At 43.5% G+C, this 14177-nt stretch overlaps 1 long non-coding RNA gene across 1 annotated transcript; it reads left to right on the top strand.

The window, feature by feature from the left end:
• The first annotated feature begins 2589 nt into the window (after positions 1-2589).
• On the top strand, positions 2590-12718 carry LOC135320148 (uncharacterized). The gene is made up of 2 exons (XR_010379394.1): positions 2590-2750; positions 12594-12718. It is a non-coding gene; the product is annotated as an uncharacterized LOC135320148 (long non-coding RNA).
• The last annotated feature ends 1459 nt before the right edge of the window (positions 12719-14177 follow it).

Below are 14177 nucleotides of genomic sequence, written 5' to 3'. Positions count from 1 at the left end.
TGTCCTTTAGGTAAAGTACAAAGATCCAGTGAAGGAGAGCGAGCGTTAATTCTTCTGTCTCCAGATGCAGTGTTACGTGAATAACACCAGAGACAGCAGAGGGGTAATGTCAGTTTCCAGCATCTGGTGGAGGGACGGGCACAGTAATAGAACGCAGTTTAACAAAACGGTGAAGTGTGATGTCAAGACACTTTGCCCAGATCTTTGACGTACTTCCAGCACGCAGGGACTGAGCGCCTGCTTGGCACTGGCCCCTCGTGGCAGCAGGTTCCGATTATGAGTCTGCATCACGTGGGGACAAAAGGAGCGTCAGTAAGAATAATAACTAAAACGGATGTAAGCACATCAACTGTGAATACACGTTGGGTCCAGAGTGGCTCGAAAGGAACAAAGACCTCACGGTCACTGTTGCTAAATGCTAGGAAACGGATTCATTATTGTGAAACTGGGTAGGCAGAGGCAAATAATGAAACAATTATCCTGTGTGTGGCACACGAACTAAAACATTGGTTACCAAATAATGGATGAGGGAAGTTTCTCCTCCAAGAAGGATTCCATCGAATAAACGAAGAAGAGTGGAGAGGATGAGAATCTCTCTTTTTAAATCTTCAAATGACACAAGCGCTCTGGGCAATGAGCACCAATATCTGCTCGCCTTTCAGAAAGAGGGACAACCGTACAGCATTCCCCTCCCGACGGGCTAATGCGACACTGCCTCTGAGACATTCTTGCCAAATTATGGCGACTGAATCAGAAGAGGACTAGATCTAAATCCCAGTTGACAGGAAAGGCTGCGGGGAGAAGACCCTGTAAAGTTACAGAATAGAATAATGAAATCAGAGTTTCTGGATATAGCACCAGTATTAGTATTTGTAAAAGTTAACTTCAAATGAGTTAAGTGAAAGTTTAGAACCAAAGGTTATAACAAAATAGAGCCTTACCATTTCCCCCCCTTGCGACAAGAAGTCTGGAAGCACCCGTTCTCTGATTCAGCTGCTCCGGGATGCCACGGACACCACAGCTTCCATCCACCCCCTCCACTCTTCAGCAGGTTAAGGTGATAACCTCATGCAGTCACACAGGCGTCCCTGCAGGAGCTCCAGGCATCTCTGCCCCATTCCGAGTACCAGCATCCCGTGTCCCACATCCGTCCTTCTTGTTAAGAAATGGCATATACCGCAGAAGCCCCCAACGCATCCCCATACATCTCATTGGGCAGAACTGGGTCCTAGGGCCCCCTTTAGCTGCAGTGCAGTCTGGAGCCATCATTATCAAACAAAGGGGAATGGGATGGCCGTGAGTGGATGGGAGAAGTCCCAACTCCCACCCAGGGGCTGAACTCACTACTTCTTTCAACAAAGTCAGTTTTTCTTACCATCGGGCATGGATAGGAAGGGCCACTGGGTCAGAAACCAACAAATCCCGTGAGAAAGCAGGATCAGAGCTCCTAGGGTCAAAAACCAGTTAATGGCACCGACTGAACATGCACTGAAGGGGGTAAATGCACAGGATTGAGTCACAGACTCCACCCAAGCACTTTCACACCTGCGGTCTTGTTCACTCCTCACAACGATGCTATAATCCCGGTAACTGGCATTATCTCCATGTCATGCCTGAGGGACCAGAGACTGCTAGAGGCGGGGGGCGGGTGACTAGTTCGAATTCTGATTAGCCAGTGGTGGCACAGTGAAATTACTTTGCCCACATGCCAGGGCTTATAACAGCCACTTCCCTGGTTTACCCAGATCACCGTGCGAAGTATTAACAGGAGAAGCAAAAGAAGTCCAGTGTTTGCTGAGCACTGTGTTGGGCACATTCCAGTCTAGAAAGGGAGCCTATTTTGATTCTGGCTCTACTCTGAAGGCAGAGGATGCTGACAGAGTTAGGGCTCCCCTAGCAGCTCAGGGCTGATCCTGCCCCACACCGTCCATGCTGCGCACCAGGGTCACAGGTGAAAACTAGAATCACAGAAAATCAACTTGTGCGCTGATGAAGGCATGCAGGACCTAACTCAGGAGGGTGAGGCTTGATGGTGTGACCTTCGACAGAGGTGCTGCCACGCCTATCCCATGGCCAGCAGGTCTGGTCATCTAGTCACAAGGAAGGAGCCTGGTATACATTTGTCCCATGAGCACCTGCAGAGTCCAGCTCGGGTCCTGCCGGAACATCGAGGACAGTTCCTGAAAGCCTTTCTTATGCCCCAGACCTCCATTTCATGCCAGGAGATGGCCGTTCCTACCAGCAAATAGCTGTTCTTTTTCCTGTCTCCTTTGCTCCCCTGCTGTATCTGACCCAGTGCCAGAAACTTGTGACCCAGTTCCCCTCTGTCCTTAATCTCCACCCTGTAATACTTGGGTCTCGTGAGCTGTAGATCCTGCCAACTGAACTCTCTCTAGCCCCTAGTTAAGTACATGCACGTGCCTCAGCACCATTTGTAGACTGATGAGTTCTTGTTCTGTGAGTCGGTTCTGGAGACCGTGGGAAGAAGGGGAGATTCCCGTCCAGATGAAAAACACGCAGGATCTAGTCTCTGGAGGTTTTTAAAAATATACCATTACCTTCCAGTCGAGGTTTTCATAGATCATGAGAACATCCACGGAGAGACATCATAACACTGCAGACTCACCAGCTGACATGTGACATTACATCCTTCCTCTGAAAACCTGTTGTGGACTTACCGAACTCTCCCTGGGAAACCAGGGCACCGCACTCTAAGGTGGAACCACTCCTGCTCACAGTAGATACTGTAGGTAAGTAAGGACAAGGAAGCAGCACAGACAGCAGGCGGTCCCTGCTTTATGAATTCTACTCGATCTTGTTGCTAGCTCCGTGCTTGCCTAATAGCTGTAAAATCTGTTCTGCAAGAGAGGAAGCAAAGGCTTCAGACACTGAAACGAGAAGGAGCTCGTGGAGAGGCTGGGTGCTATCGCCGTCAATCTCCTTGGGTGTTTATCTAAAAGGGGTGACACAAAGGGAGAGAAATGGTGAACCGGTTGTGTCCACAGAGAGTGAGTCTGGAAAAACCTCTGCTTTGTTTGTTTGTTTGTTTGTTTTGTCATCTTCCTCACCTGAGACGGCCGAGTTTCTTTGATGAGGGTCAGAGAGGCGTATACCATTTCTCTGCTCTGATGTTGAAGTAATTCGTCACTGAGAGAAGAGAGTTCACCCTTAGAGGTCTGAGTCATCAGTGTACATAATTTCTTATTTCACTTCATCCAATCCTGAGTAGAAAACAAATGGTCTGTGGTGAAAAACCCTTTTAATTCTCTTTTGTCTCATAGAATTCAGAATATTCTCACCCGCTCATTGATTGAAACATCATGTCTATTACTTGGCAGGCTTGTAGGAGAATCTCAACGTTCCCCTAAAATACCGGAGATGTGGCTGAAAATGCATACAGGGAATTGTGCACATGACTACAGTGGGCTGTGAAAAGCTGCTTCTACATTCTCCTTACCAACCCAAAAGAAAATGGAAACCTTGTTATTTGTATGCTTTAAAGTGTCATTAAGACAAGATGGCCAGCCCGGCAAACATCTGTTGAGTTGAATAATACATACATAAAAGGCCAAGCATTGTCTGATCCCACCTATAGGAGATGTCTAGACTAGGCAAATTTATAGAGACAGAGAGTAGATTAGAGGACACCAGACACTGGGTGGAAGAGAGAACAGGGGTGTTACTGTTCAATGTAAACAGAGTTTCTGTGCTTATCAATGAAAAGCTTTGGGAAAGAGAGGTGATTTTTGTGCATTACTGTGAATCTAATTCATTCCACAGAATTGTACATGGTTGTACATTTGAACATGGTCCAAATGGTAAACTTCATTCTCTGTCTGTCTGTCTCTCTCTCTACACACACATACACACACACACACACACACACACACACACACACACACACACACACACACCACAATAAATTGATTCAAAAATTCTTAGTGCTCTTCGATCAGGAGGCAGAAGAGTCTCCTGGGGGCAGATGCAGCGTGTAGAAGAGCGACCAAGTCCGTCTCTGGATAATGACTGTAGAGCCCCAGTGGACTGACCAGTACACAGCAAGGGCTCTCCAGATATTAGCCGCCCCTAAACTATGGTCTGTCCTTGTCCCTTCTAAGCAGAAGTCACATGTGTCTCAGAGGTCTCAGGAACAAACTCTATGCACCCGTCAGCCCTCTTCTTGCCCTTGCCCCCGCTCTTTCTCCTCTCCTCCCTCTATTTTGCTGCTTTTAATATGCTGTGACACTCAAATGTTGAGGGTTTTTTTAATTTTTAATTTTTTTTTATTTGAGGGGGGTAATTAGGTCTGTTGATTGATTGATTGATTGCTTTTTAGAGGCGGTACCGGGGATTGAACACAGGACCTCATGCATGCTAAGCATGTGCTCTAACACTTGAGCTATACCTCCTCAAATGCTGAGTTCTTAATGTCAGTGAGTGTATTTTTTAGTTTTCCGATTTTTAGTGTTTGCACTTGTTTGATTTTTAAGTTCCAGTTTTCTGATGAGACCTCAGTTATGTCATCCATATTCTGGAACATGTTAGTCATAGTTATTTCTCTGCCCATGTCTGATAATTCCAATATTGGGGTCTTCTGGGTGTTTTCTTCTCTCTTCTTTTCATAACCTGTTTTGATAGGTCTGGTGGTTGATCTAAATGGCCGACATGAGGAAGAGGACATAGCTCAGTGGCAGAGTGCTCGCTCAGCCCGCTCAAGGTCCTGGATTCAGTCCCCAGTACCTCCACTAAAAATAAACAAATAAATGGACCTAAGTACATCCTCCCTAAAAAAAACACATAAATACCTAAAAAGTTAAAAATTAACAACAAACAAATGTCCGACATTGTTGAAAACAGAGCTGCCTCTCTGCAGGATGCTCTTCCCTCCGGAGAAGTTTCACCCCCTCTCTGGCAGCAGCTAGTGTGGGGCGGCCACAACAATCCAGTCAGGAGCTGAGGTGATTTGAGGACGCTTCAGGCTTTATCGGGCGTGGGTAACCCCTGGTTTCCCTCCTCCTGAGTGACAGGTCTCCAGGGGTCCCAACTCGCAGTCTGGGATGTGTACTGGGGATGAGCATTTGGGTGAGTTCTGCACTCAGGGTTGTACCCTAATACACCGTGGGACTCCTGAGGAAACTGCTGAGACTTGGGCCAGCTGTCTCCTCATCTTCTGAGTCTCAGATCCTATGCGGTTTAGGTACAAACAAATGCCTCAAGGAAGAAACCCACCCAAGGGAGGTCTCCCTTCTGCCTGCCCTTCTTCTTCTCCCTGAGATCGTGACTGCTCAGTATTGTCTGGTTTGAAAGTCTGACTGCAGCAGTTTTCCCAGCCCTATGAATTTTCCTGGAAGCAAATGTCTTCCCTGCTTCTTCATGGGTGTTTTGCCCATAGAATGTTGGGCTCCCACCCAGGGCAGTTTAGGATTCAGCAAGTTCCCTGAGGGGAAAAAGCAGCCCAAGACTGTGGGATTCCCCTTAGTGAGGTTCCCTTCTCCCCAGAACTTTCTGCCCTGATGTGCTGGACACAAAAGTCATCCTCTGGTGCCTACACGCAGACTTTTTTTTTTCTTTCCCCAGATTTTTAATTTTTGTCTGTGATGTATTAGAACTGTAACAAGCCCTTTCATCATGGCCATGGCTGGAAGCGGAAATGATCCACACATGATTTTTAAATCTGTTGCTTAAAGTTGAATATGCAGACCTGGCTCTAAAGTATGTTCCAAAAGATTAGTAATATCAGAGGCTTGTCCTATCGAGCTGAAGCTGCTTCTGGGTAGATGGGAACTGTCTTATATCCTTCCCCATAGTCTGGAAATCAGGAACTGTGCTAAAACGTAAGGCTGAATTTTCAAAAGCATGATGTCATCATGTTACAGTACTTCCAGCCATCTTAGGATTCTCTAGACACATAGAATTTAAGATATGAACTGTCATTTTACTTTAAAAAATATATTCAAAAACTAGTGGCTTGGAACTTTACGAATTTGATAAAAACAAAACAAAACAAAACAAAACAATTGAACACCCATAAAGCTACAAACTCAGGGAAATGAGTGAACTCCAAATAGGATAAACCCAGAGTAATTTTGATAAGGCACAAGATTCTTGAATTACTGAAAGCTTAAGACAAAAGAAAAAGAAAACAATCGAGAAATGAAAGACACAGAAATGACATGTTCTTTATCAGGGAAAACCAATTCCAGGGACAGCAGATTTTCCATCTTAAGCCACGGAGCACAAAAGGAAGCGCCATGCCATTTCTTCAATCTCCGTTTGTTTTGGTGGTTGTACAATGTGCTGAATTAATAGACATATGCATAATGAAATGATAACCACAATCAAGTTAATTAACATATGCATCACCTCACTAATTACCGTTTTTGTTTGTGTGGTGACAACACAGAAGCTCTGCTATCCTTGCAAATGTCAAGTATCCAATACACTATTATTAAGTGTAGTCACCATGCTGTACATTAGATTCCCAGAGCTTATTTATTTTATAACTGAGAGATTGTGCCCTTTGAAATCAAAATGAAACTCTAAGAGATAGTCAGGGAAACCAGAGAAAGGTGAACATGAAACACAAGAATGAGAATCAGAGGAAAGAAGAAAAATAAAAAAGCTGAAAGTGTAGACTTAAGTCCTAACAGAGGAATATTTACTTTTTTAAAATTAAAGTATAGTCAGTTTACAATGCTGTGTTAATTTCCAATGTGCAGCATAGTGATTCAGTTATATATACACATATCTATGTGTATAGTCCTTTTCATTTTCTTTTTCATTGTAGGCTATTAGTAGGTGTTGGATATAGTTCCCTGTGCTATACAGTAGGACCTTGCTGTTTATCTATTTTATATATATATATATATATATATATATATATATATATATATATATATATATATATATATATCTGCAAATCCCAAACTCCCAATTTATCTCTCCACACACCCCTTATCCCTCCTAGTAACCACAAGTTTGTCTTCTATGTTTGTGAGTCTGTATCTGAATGTAAATAAGTTAATTTGTCTCATTTTAAGAGAGATATTTACTTTAAGTATACATTTTCTAAGTAAACCAATTAGAGGCAGACATGAACAGAAATGATGAAAGAAAAGTGACCTGAATATACTCAGTCTACACGAAAAGCATTTCAAAAACAACTACACCGGTAGATTTAAAGTAGGTTGATGGGGAAAATATACATCATGCTTACATTAATTATTTAAGAAACAGAAGTGGCTGTATCAGTATCAGAGAACGTGTACTTCCGATCAGAAAGATTACTGGGCACAGATGGCATGTTACATGAGGTATCGGTCGGAGAGATCCAGCAAGAAGTCATAGGAACCCTAAGTGTGTAGGCAGCCAGAACCAGTCGCTACATACACTACATGAAACAAAAGCTGATAGGGCTGAAAGGAATAACAGCCAAGCCCAGTATTATCGTTGGGAACTTCAACACTCTACTGTCAGGAATTGATAACATATTTTCTCATTGGATTGCAAAGCAGAACTCAACTGTACACTGAATTCCCAAGATGGATCCCTAGCAAGTGCTTCATCAATGTTAAAGGATTAATATTTAAAAGGACAAACGAACCAAGTTTTGCCAGTTGTATTATTCTGCAAAATATTCACCAGCACACCCTGAACTGATTTCCCCAGCAGAACGGCTGTATGTCCCTGCTGAACTCAAGCACATCCACGTGACTTACCTTGGTCTATGGCATATGCCATCCAAATGGAAAGTCACACACAGTAGGTCACATTATATCTTTTACAGGTATTGATATGACAGAAACATTTAATCCAAGCCTTCCACAGAATATTGTGTAATGTGTTCTGTTACCTCCAAGCAAAAACTTTAAAAGCTAGTCACATCTTCAATGAAAGCTGCATCCTGAAATAAATAGGGTATGGGTTAGAGCCATAGCCAACTCATGCGAGAAACAGAAACAGAGAAGAACTGAATAAATAGCAAATGAGATAGGTCTAAGTGATGTTTATTGTACTCAGCACCTGCACTCAGATAACAGACTTCAGATTCTGATAAATGTGAAGTAGGTGGTAAGGGACAGGGTGCCTGCTGAGAGTAACTATTAAGCTCAGGGGATGTATAAAGAAAAGAAGTTTTAATCAACTCAGTTCTAAGAGGACGCTGAGGAATTACTGTGTGCAATTACTGAGTCTCTTAGGACAAGGCAGGACCAGCAGAGCAAGCTTACGTCTGAAAACACTTTCTGTCCAGCACTGTCTACCCAAAAGTAAACAGCTGTAAAACTGAGCTGTGTTTGAAATCTCAGAGGTGCAGGTGGTGGTGGTGGTGGTGGAGGTCAAACACCCCTCACTTTTAGCAGAGACCCCAGTGGCTTCCACCCTGTGAGTCAGGATGACCAAACCAGAAGTAAATCAGCTCCCATTTCAGCCTGACTTTGCATCATGTAGCTGTGTGCAAATGATGAAACACATTCAACCAGGTGGCAATGGAGATGTCACTGAGCAAACTTGGGAAGACAGCTCACTTACGTGAACAGTTATATCCTTAAAAGCATATATTAGAAAAAAGAGAAGAAGACATGGAGCTGGCCAACATATACGTGAAAAGTTACTCAACATCATTAATCATTAGGGAAATTCAAGTCAAACCCACAAAGCCATCTCATCTGCCACCTGTCAGAATGGCTATTATCAAAGCGCCAAGAAAGAACAAGTGTTGGTGAAAATGTGGAGAAAAGGGAACCCCTGTGAGCTGTTGGTGGGAATGTAAGCAGGCACAGCCAAGTTGGGAAAAGCGTATGGCAGTTGTTCCAAAACTGAAAAGGGAACCGCTCCAGAATCCAGCAATTCCAATTCTGGGTTTTTATCTGAAGAAAATGAAAACACTACTTCAGAACGATATCTGCACCTCCACGTTTATCGCAGTGTTTTTACAACAGCCAAGTTATGCAAGCAGCCTGTGTTCATCGATGGATAAAGGATTAAGAATAGTGGTGTACCTATCTATATACAGTGGGATATTACTACGTCACAAAGAAGGAAATCTGCCGTCTGGGGCAACATGAATGCACCTCAATGGCATTATGCTGAGGAAAATATGTCAGACAGAGAATGACAAATACCATATCATCTCACCTAATATGTGAATTTCAAAACAAAACAACACGAAAACAAACAAAAAACCAAACAGGTAGATACAGAGAACAGATTGGTGATTGCCAGAGAAGTCAAAAGGTATAAACTTCCAATTACAAAATAAACGTCGTGGGGATGTAATGTACAGTATGGTGACTAGAGTTAATGGTACCGCATTGCATACAGTCGTCCCCCCTTATCCTCAGTTTCATTCCCTTTAGTGTCAGTTACCGCTATCAATTGCAGTCTAAAAATTCTACGTGGAAAATTCCAGAAATAAACAAATTGTACCTTTTTAATTCTGCGCCATTCTGAGTAGCGTGTTGAAATCTCCTGCTGTCCTGCTCTGTCCCACCTGAAAATGAATCACTCCTTCGTCCAGCACATCCCTCCCATTAATCACCCTGTAGTACAGCCATCTGGGTTATCAGATCCACTGGGGCGGCTTTGCAGTGCTTGTGTTCCAGGAAGCGTTATTTTACTTAATTATGGGCCCAAAGTGCAAGCGGAGTGATGCTGGCAATTTGGATATTCTCTTACTGTGCCTAATTGACAAGTTAAACTTTATCATGGGTACTTATGTAAAGAAAAATCATAGTACATATAGAGGTTAGTACTCTCCGTGGATTCAGGCATCCATTGGGGGTCGAGTGTATTTGAAAGTTGCTAAGAGAGCAAACCTTAAAAGTCCTCAGCACAAAAGCACCAGTTTTGTAACTGTGAATGGTGACACATGTTAAGTAGACTGATCGTGGTGATCGTTCTGTAATATACACAAATATCAAATCATCATGTTTTACACCTGAAACTAATATAATGCTGTATGTGAGTTATAGCTCAAGAAATATAATACATTTTAGAAAAGAAAAAAGACAAGAAGAATAGCAGAAAAAGCGCTAAGCATCCCCCTCAACAAGTTAAAAAATAGCAAGATAACACAGAGAAATACAAAGGATCAGTAAAGATAAAAGCCAAAATAATGAAGCATACAACAGAGCATTTTAACACAGTGTATCCCTGGTCCTTTTAATAGTCGGTAAGAAGAGAGACTTATAAAGAAAAATGAGTAAAGGCACAAATTAGTAATACCAGGAGTCAAATAGAGTGACATCACTAGAGACCTTTATGCGAATAAACTTGAAATTTAAGAGGAGGAGGACACACAGTAAAATACAACTTAATCAACCGGAGAGAAGATGACATTTAAAAAACATGGTTTGAACTAAAAATATGAAGTGAATGAAATTAAAACTTTCCACAAAGGGATCTCTAAGCCCAGACAGCTTCATAAATGAGTTCTGTCAATATTTAAATAAGAGATAATTCCAGTATTACACAAAATATTCAGAGAATAGGGAAACAGGCTATACTACATTTTCGTGTTTTATGAAGCATAGCATTGGTATCCAAACTGGTCAGGACACTTTGAGAAGGTTAAATTGCAAACCACCTTGTCTCATAAACATGGATGAAAATATCGCAAGCAAATACTTGTAAAAAAAAAAAAAAAAAAAGAAAGAAAGAAAAAGACCAGCAACATAGAGAAAACACAGCATACAATTACCAATTAGAACATAAGTCAATGTAATTCTTCACCCTAACAGACGGAAGGGCAAGGCAAACTAAACGCGATCTCCTCAGTGGATGCAGAAATATATGTTGTTAAGTCATCATTCACTCATGATGGAACACCTTCAGAAACAGAGATATAGAAGAGACTCTCTAAAGGTTTGTCGATATAATTTTAGAATGAACAGGGTCCTTCGAGGCATGTTGCATAGCAAAATTCATGAAAGGAAAAAGTGATATATTTCAGTGCAAGACGGAATAGAGATTCAGCCGGCTAAATCTGTGTAAAGGGAAACTCAAAAGGCCAAGTTTCAAGAAGTGTCTGCTCTCCATGTCACAGGCAATGGGCTGATTTCCTAATAAGAATGGTGTTTTATTGACTCATTTTTGAAAAACGGCACAAAGGCTTCTCTACTGCGTGTCATAACACCAGCCGCTGTAACAGGTAAACTCCCAAATCGTAGTGGTCTTGCACTACGGAAATGTTTCCCGCCCGTGTAAATTCCAAATGAAGGCAGGTTTAGGAGACAGGCTCTGCTTTTGGAAAAAAATTCAGGACCCAGACTGACAGAAGGAGCTCTGCCACCTTCAGCACTGGCTACGTCGGTCACTCGGGTACAAGCATTTTGCCAGCAGATGAGGGAAGAAAGAAAAGAGGAGGCTCTCACGGGAGGCTTGTAGGAGTCATGCTGGTCTATGTTGTACCTCACTCAGGTCCTCTTTCCCTTGGCCAGGACTCAGCCCACAGGCCACAGTTCGGTGCTGGAAGGCTGGGAACCTTCCAGCAGGAAAAGGAAACGGGTTTGGAGAACAGCTAGTCAGTCTCTGCTATTGGTCTGACAAATACTTTCACAGGAGGGAAGATACACAGTGGCTTAAACGTGTTTTAAAACCCCCCAGCCTTGCTCATAAGAAGAGAAACGTGTATTTTAACTACAACGAGGTATCGTGGTTTATCAAGTTGCCCCATACACAAATGTTTGAGATGCACGATTGCGGCGAGGTTGTGCGGGAACAGAAATGCTCCTGCATTGTTAGAGGGGGTGTGAACTGATATAAGACCTAGAGAGGGAAATTTAGCAGCATCTGGCAACGTGCTGTGTGCATTTGCTCTTCGATCCCGAAATCCTACTTCTATGAATTTATCCACTGGATATACTTGCCCGTGTGTGGAATGATGTCCCATATAAGCTTATTCAAGGCAGTATCATCGGGGATTGGAAAACCCATAGTGTCCATGGGTAGCAGACTGGTAAATAAATAAAGGTGGATACATCTATGTAAAAGGATACCATGTAGCTGTTTTGGGTTTTTTTGTTTTGTTTTGTTTTGTTTTAAAGAATGTTATGTAGCTGCTTAGGGGTTAAGTGTGCATTCTGAAACTGCAGTGCATGGGTCCGATCCTGGCTCTTCCCACTATGGGCCATATCACTTTGGCACGTTATTCACATTCTGTGAGCTTTCGTTTCCTCATCAGTAAACAAGGGTCACATTTCCTCCAGTGGGTCTGACGAGGGTTAAACCAACAGGTTTAGAGCTCTTAAAACCATGACATGACCAGCACTCTCCAACATTTGTCCTCATCATGATCCGACAGAAAGACCTCCGAGGTACATTAAAAATGGAAAATGCAGGCCCACAATGCTGTTGGCTATTTGTACATAAAGCGGACAGGTTGAAATACACGTGTACGCTTGTCTATGCATAATGTACCTCTGAAAGGAAGGCTAGAGAAGAACCTGGCAGAACGTGTTGTTGCCTTTGGGAGCAGAACTGGGTGCTTCCACAGCTGGGGTGAGAGGCACATTTTTGACTGTGTGTTTTGAAGTTTTTGGATTTTATACTATGACTGTAATTTTCATCTATTCAATTTTTTCTTTTCGTTAAAGGCAAGAAGAAAAGACAAAGCAAACCTGGGATTCGGAGCTGTGCGATCTGAACTGTGTTCGTCTACCACGCAGGTCCAGCTATATAAGGAGGGGCCTATTGCAAAATGAAAATGTGTGGTTTCTCATTCCGAAAGCAGTGAAAAGCTTTTTTTCCCCCACCTTTCTCCCACAGTCTCTCTTTGACCTGTCGTTGTGTTTTGTATTTGCTGTCTGATGTCCTGAAGTTCCTCACAGGTGTCTAGGGGCCGCACCCTGGACCCGGCACTCTCCACCCTGGCCCTTCCTGGGCCCACACCCAGGCTCCCACCAGAGGGTGGAGTGAGGACAAGACACCCGCCAGGGCAGGAGGGGAGGGCAGTCTGGGTGGGTGGCTGGGTGAGTGCACAGCAGAGAACCTGTCCCAGTGAGGCTGGGAGCTGGTGGACTGGGCCTCAGGAGAACAGAGGCTCCGGGTCCCCAGTTCCTACCGCATTGTCTGGTCAGACACCACCTACAAGCACGAATTCAGAGAAAAGAGGTTACGAATTTCTAGAAGGCGGCATTAAACCAAAAATGCAGGGACCCATTTGCGGTGCAGGTTCAGTCCTGTGGGACTCACTACACCTGCTGCAGGCTCTGGACTCCCGCCCTGCTGTCATGTCTTACCTGTGTGCCAGTAGCTAACTTCTCTTGGGATTCGGTCTCTTCATCATCAAATGGAGGTTAAAAAAAACCCCCACAAAACCTTACCCGTTTTTGGTGAAACTTCAGTGAGATTTTATGTGTAAAGTGCTTAGCATATTACCTAGTACGATGCCACAAATCGTTACATGTTGAATATAATCGTTAAATTATTAACGAGACTGTAGTCGTATTACATTATAATTAACAATGAGCAGACATTGTCTCAGAATTCGAATGATTAAATCCTCCTTTAAAATAGCATTGAGGTGATATAAGGAGCACAACAAACAAGCCTCACATTACAGAGAACCGTCGACCACAGCAGAATAAACAGGAGAGTTCCTCCTACAGGTTTGGATGGAGTAATGTGCCCCAGACCACCCCCAGAGCTGTCGCCATCCTGAAAGCCACTCACCCACCCGCAGGTAATATCAGCAAGTTCAGAGCAAAGTGTCTGACTATTATGAACCCATTTTGGTAAAAAATTGGTCCTGGTGAGACACGTGGTTGGCAGAAGCTGGGTCAAGTACCTCAGTTGCCATGGCAACCAAGTATATCAAGAGCTCCATCTCTCCTAGAAAATGCAGGGAGAGGCTTTCTCTAAGAAGCAGGACTGCAACTTACTGGGAAGAGTTGGTGCCTCTCTTCTGGGTCCTGTGCACTTTCCACCAGGCCCACATCCTGTCTACACGCAAAAACCACCTCTTCAGGGGCCATTTTTAAGCTTCCGTGGAGCAGCAGTGCCCACGGGTTCAGGCATCTTCCACGTCCTCAGCCCAGCACACCATCCTCCTTGCCTCCACCTGTTCTTCCTTCCTCATGAGGTTGGGTGCCTTTTCTTTTCACTCATCAAAGTGCCGCTGTCTCTGTACACACTCTTTCACTGGAATTACTGCAGGGTGTGTTCCATTCCCCCACCCC

The sequence above is a fragment of the Camelus dromedarius genome, chromosome X (genome assembly GCF_036321535.1).
Source record: "Camelus dromedarius isolate mCamDro1 chromosome X, mCamDro1.pat, whole genome shotgun sequence".
NCBI lineage: Eukaryota > Metazoa > Chordata > Mammalia > Artiodactyla > Camelidae > Camelus > Camelus dromedarius.
The sequence above is the reverse complement of the archived record's forward strand: the minus strand, read 5'-3'. Positions and strand labels throughout refer to the sequence as shown.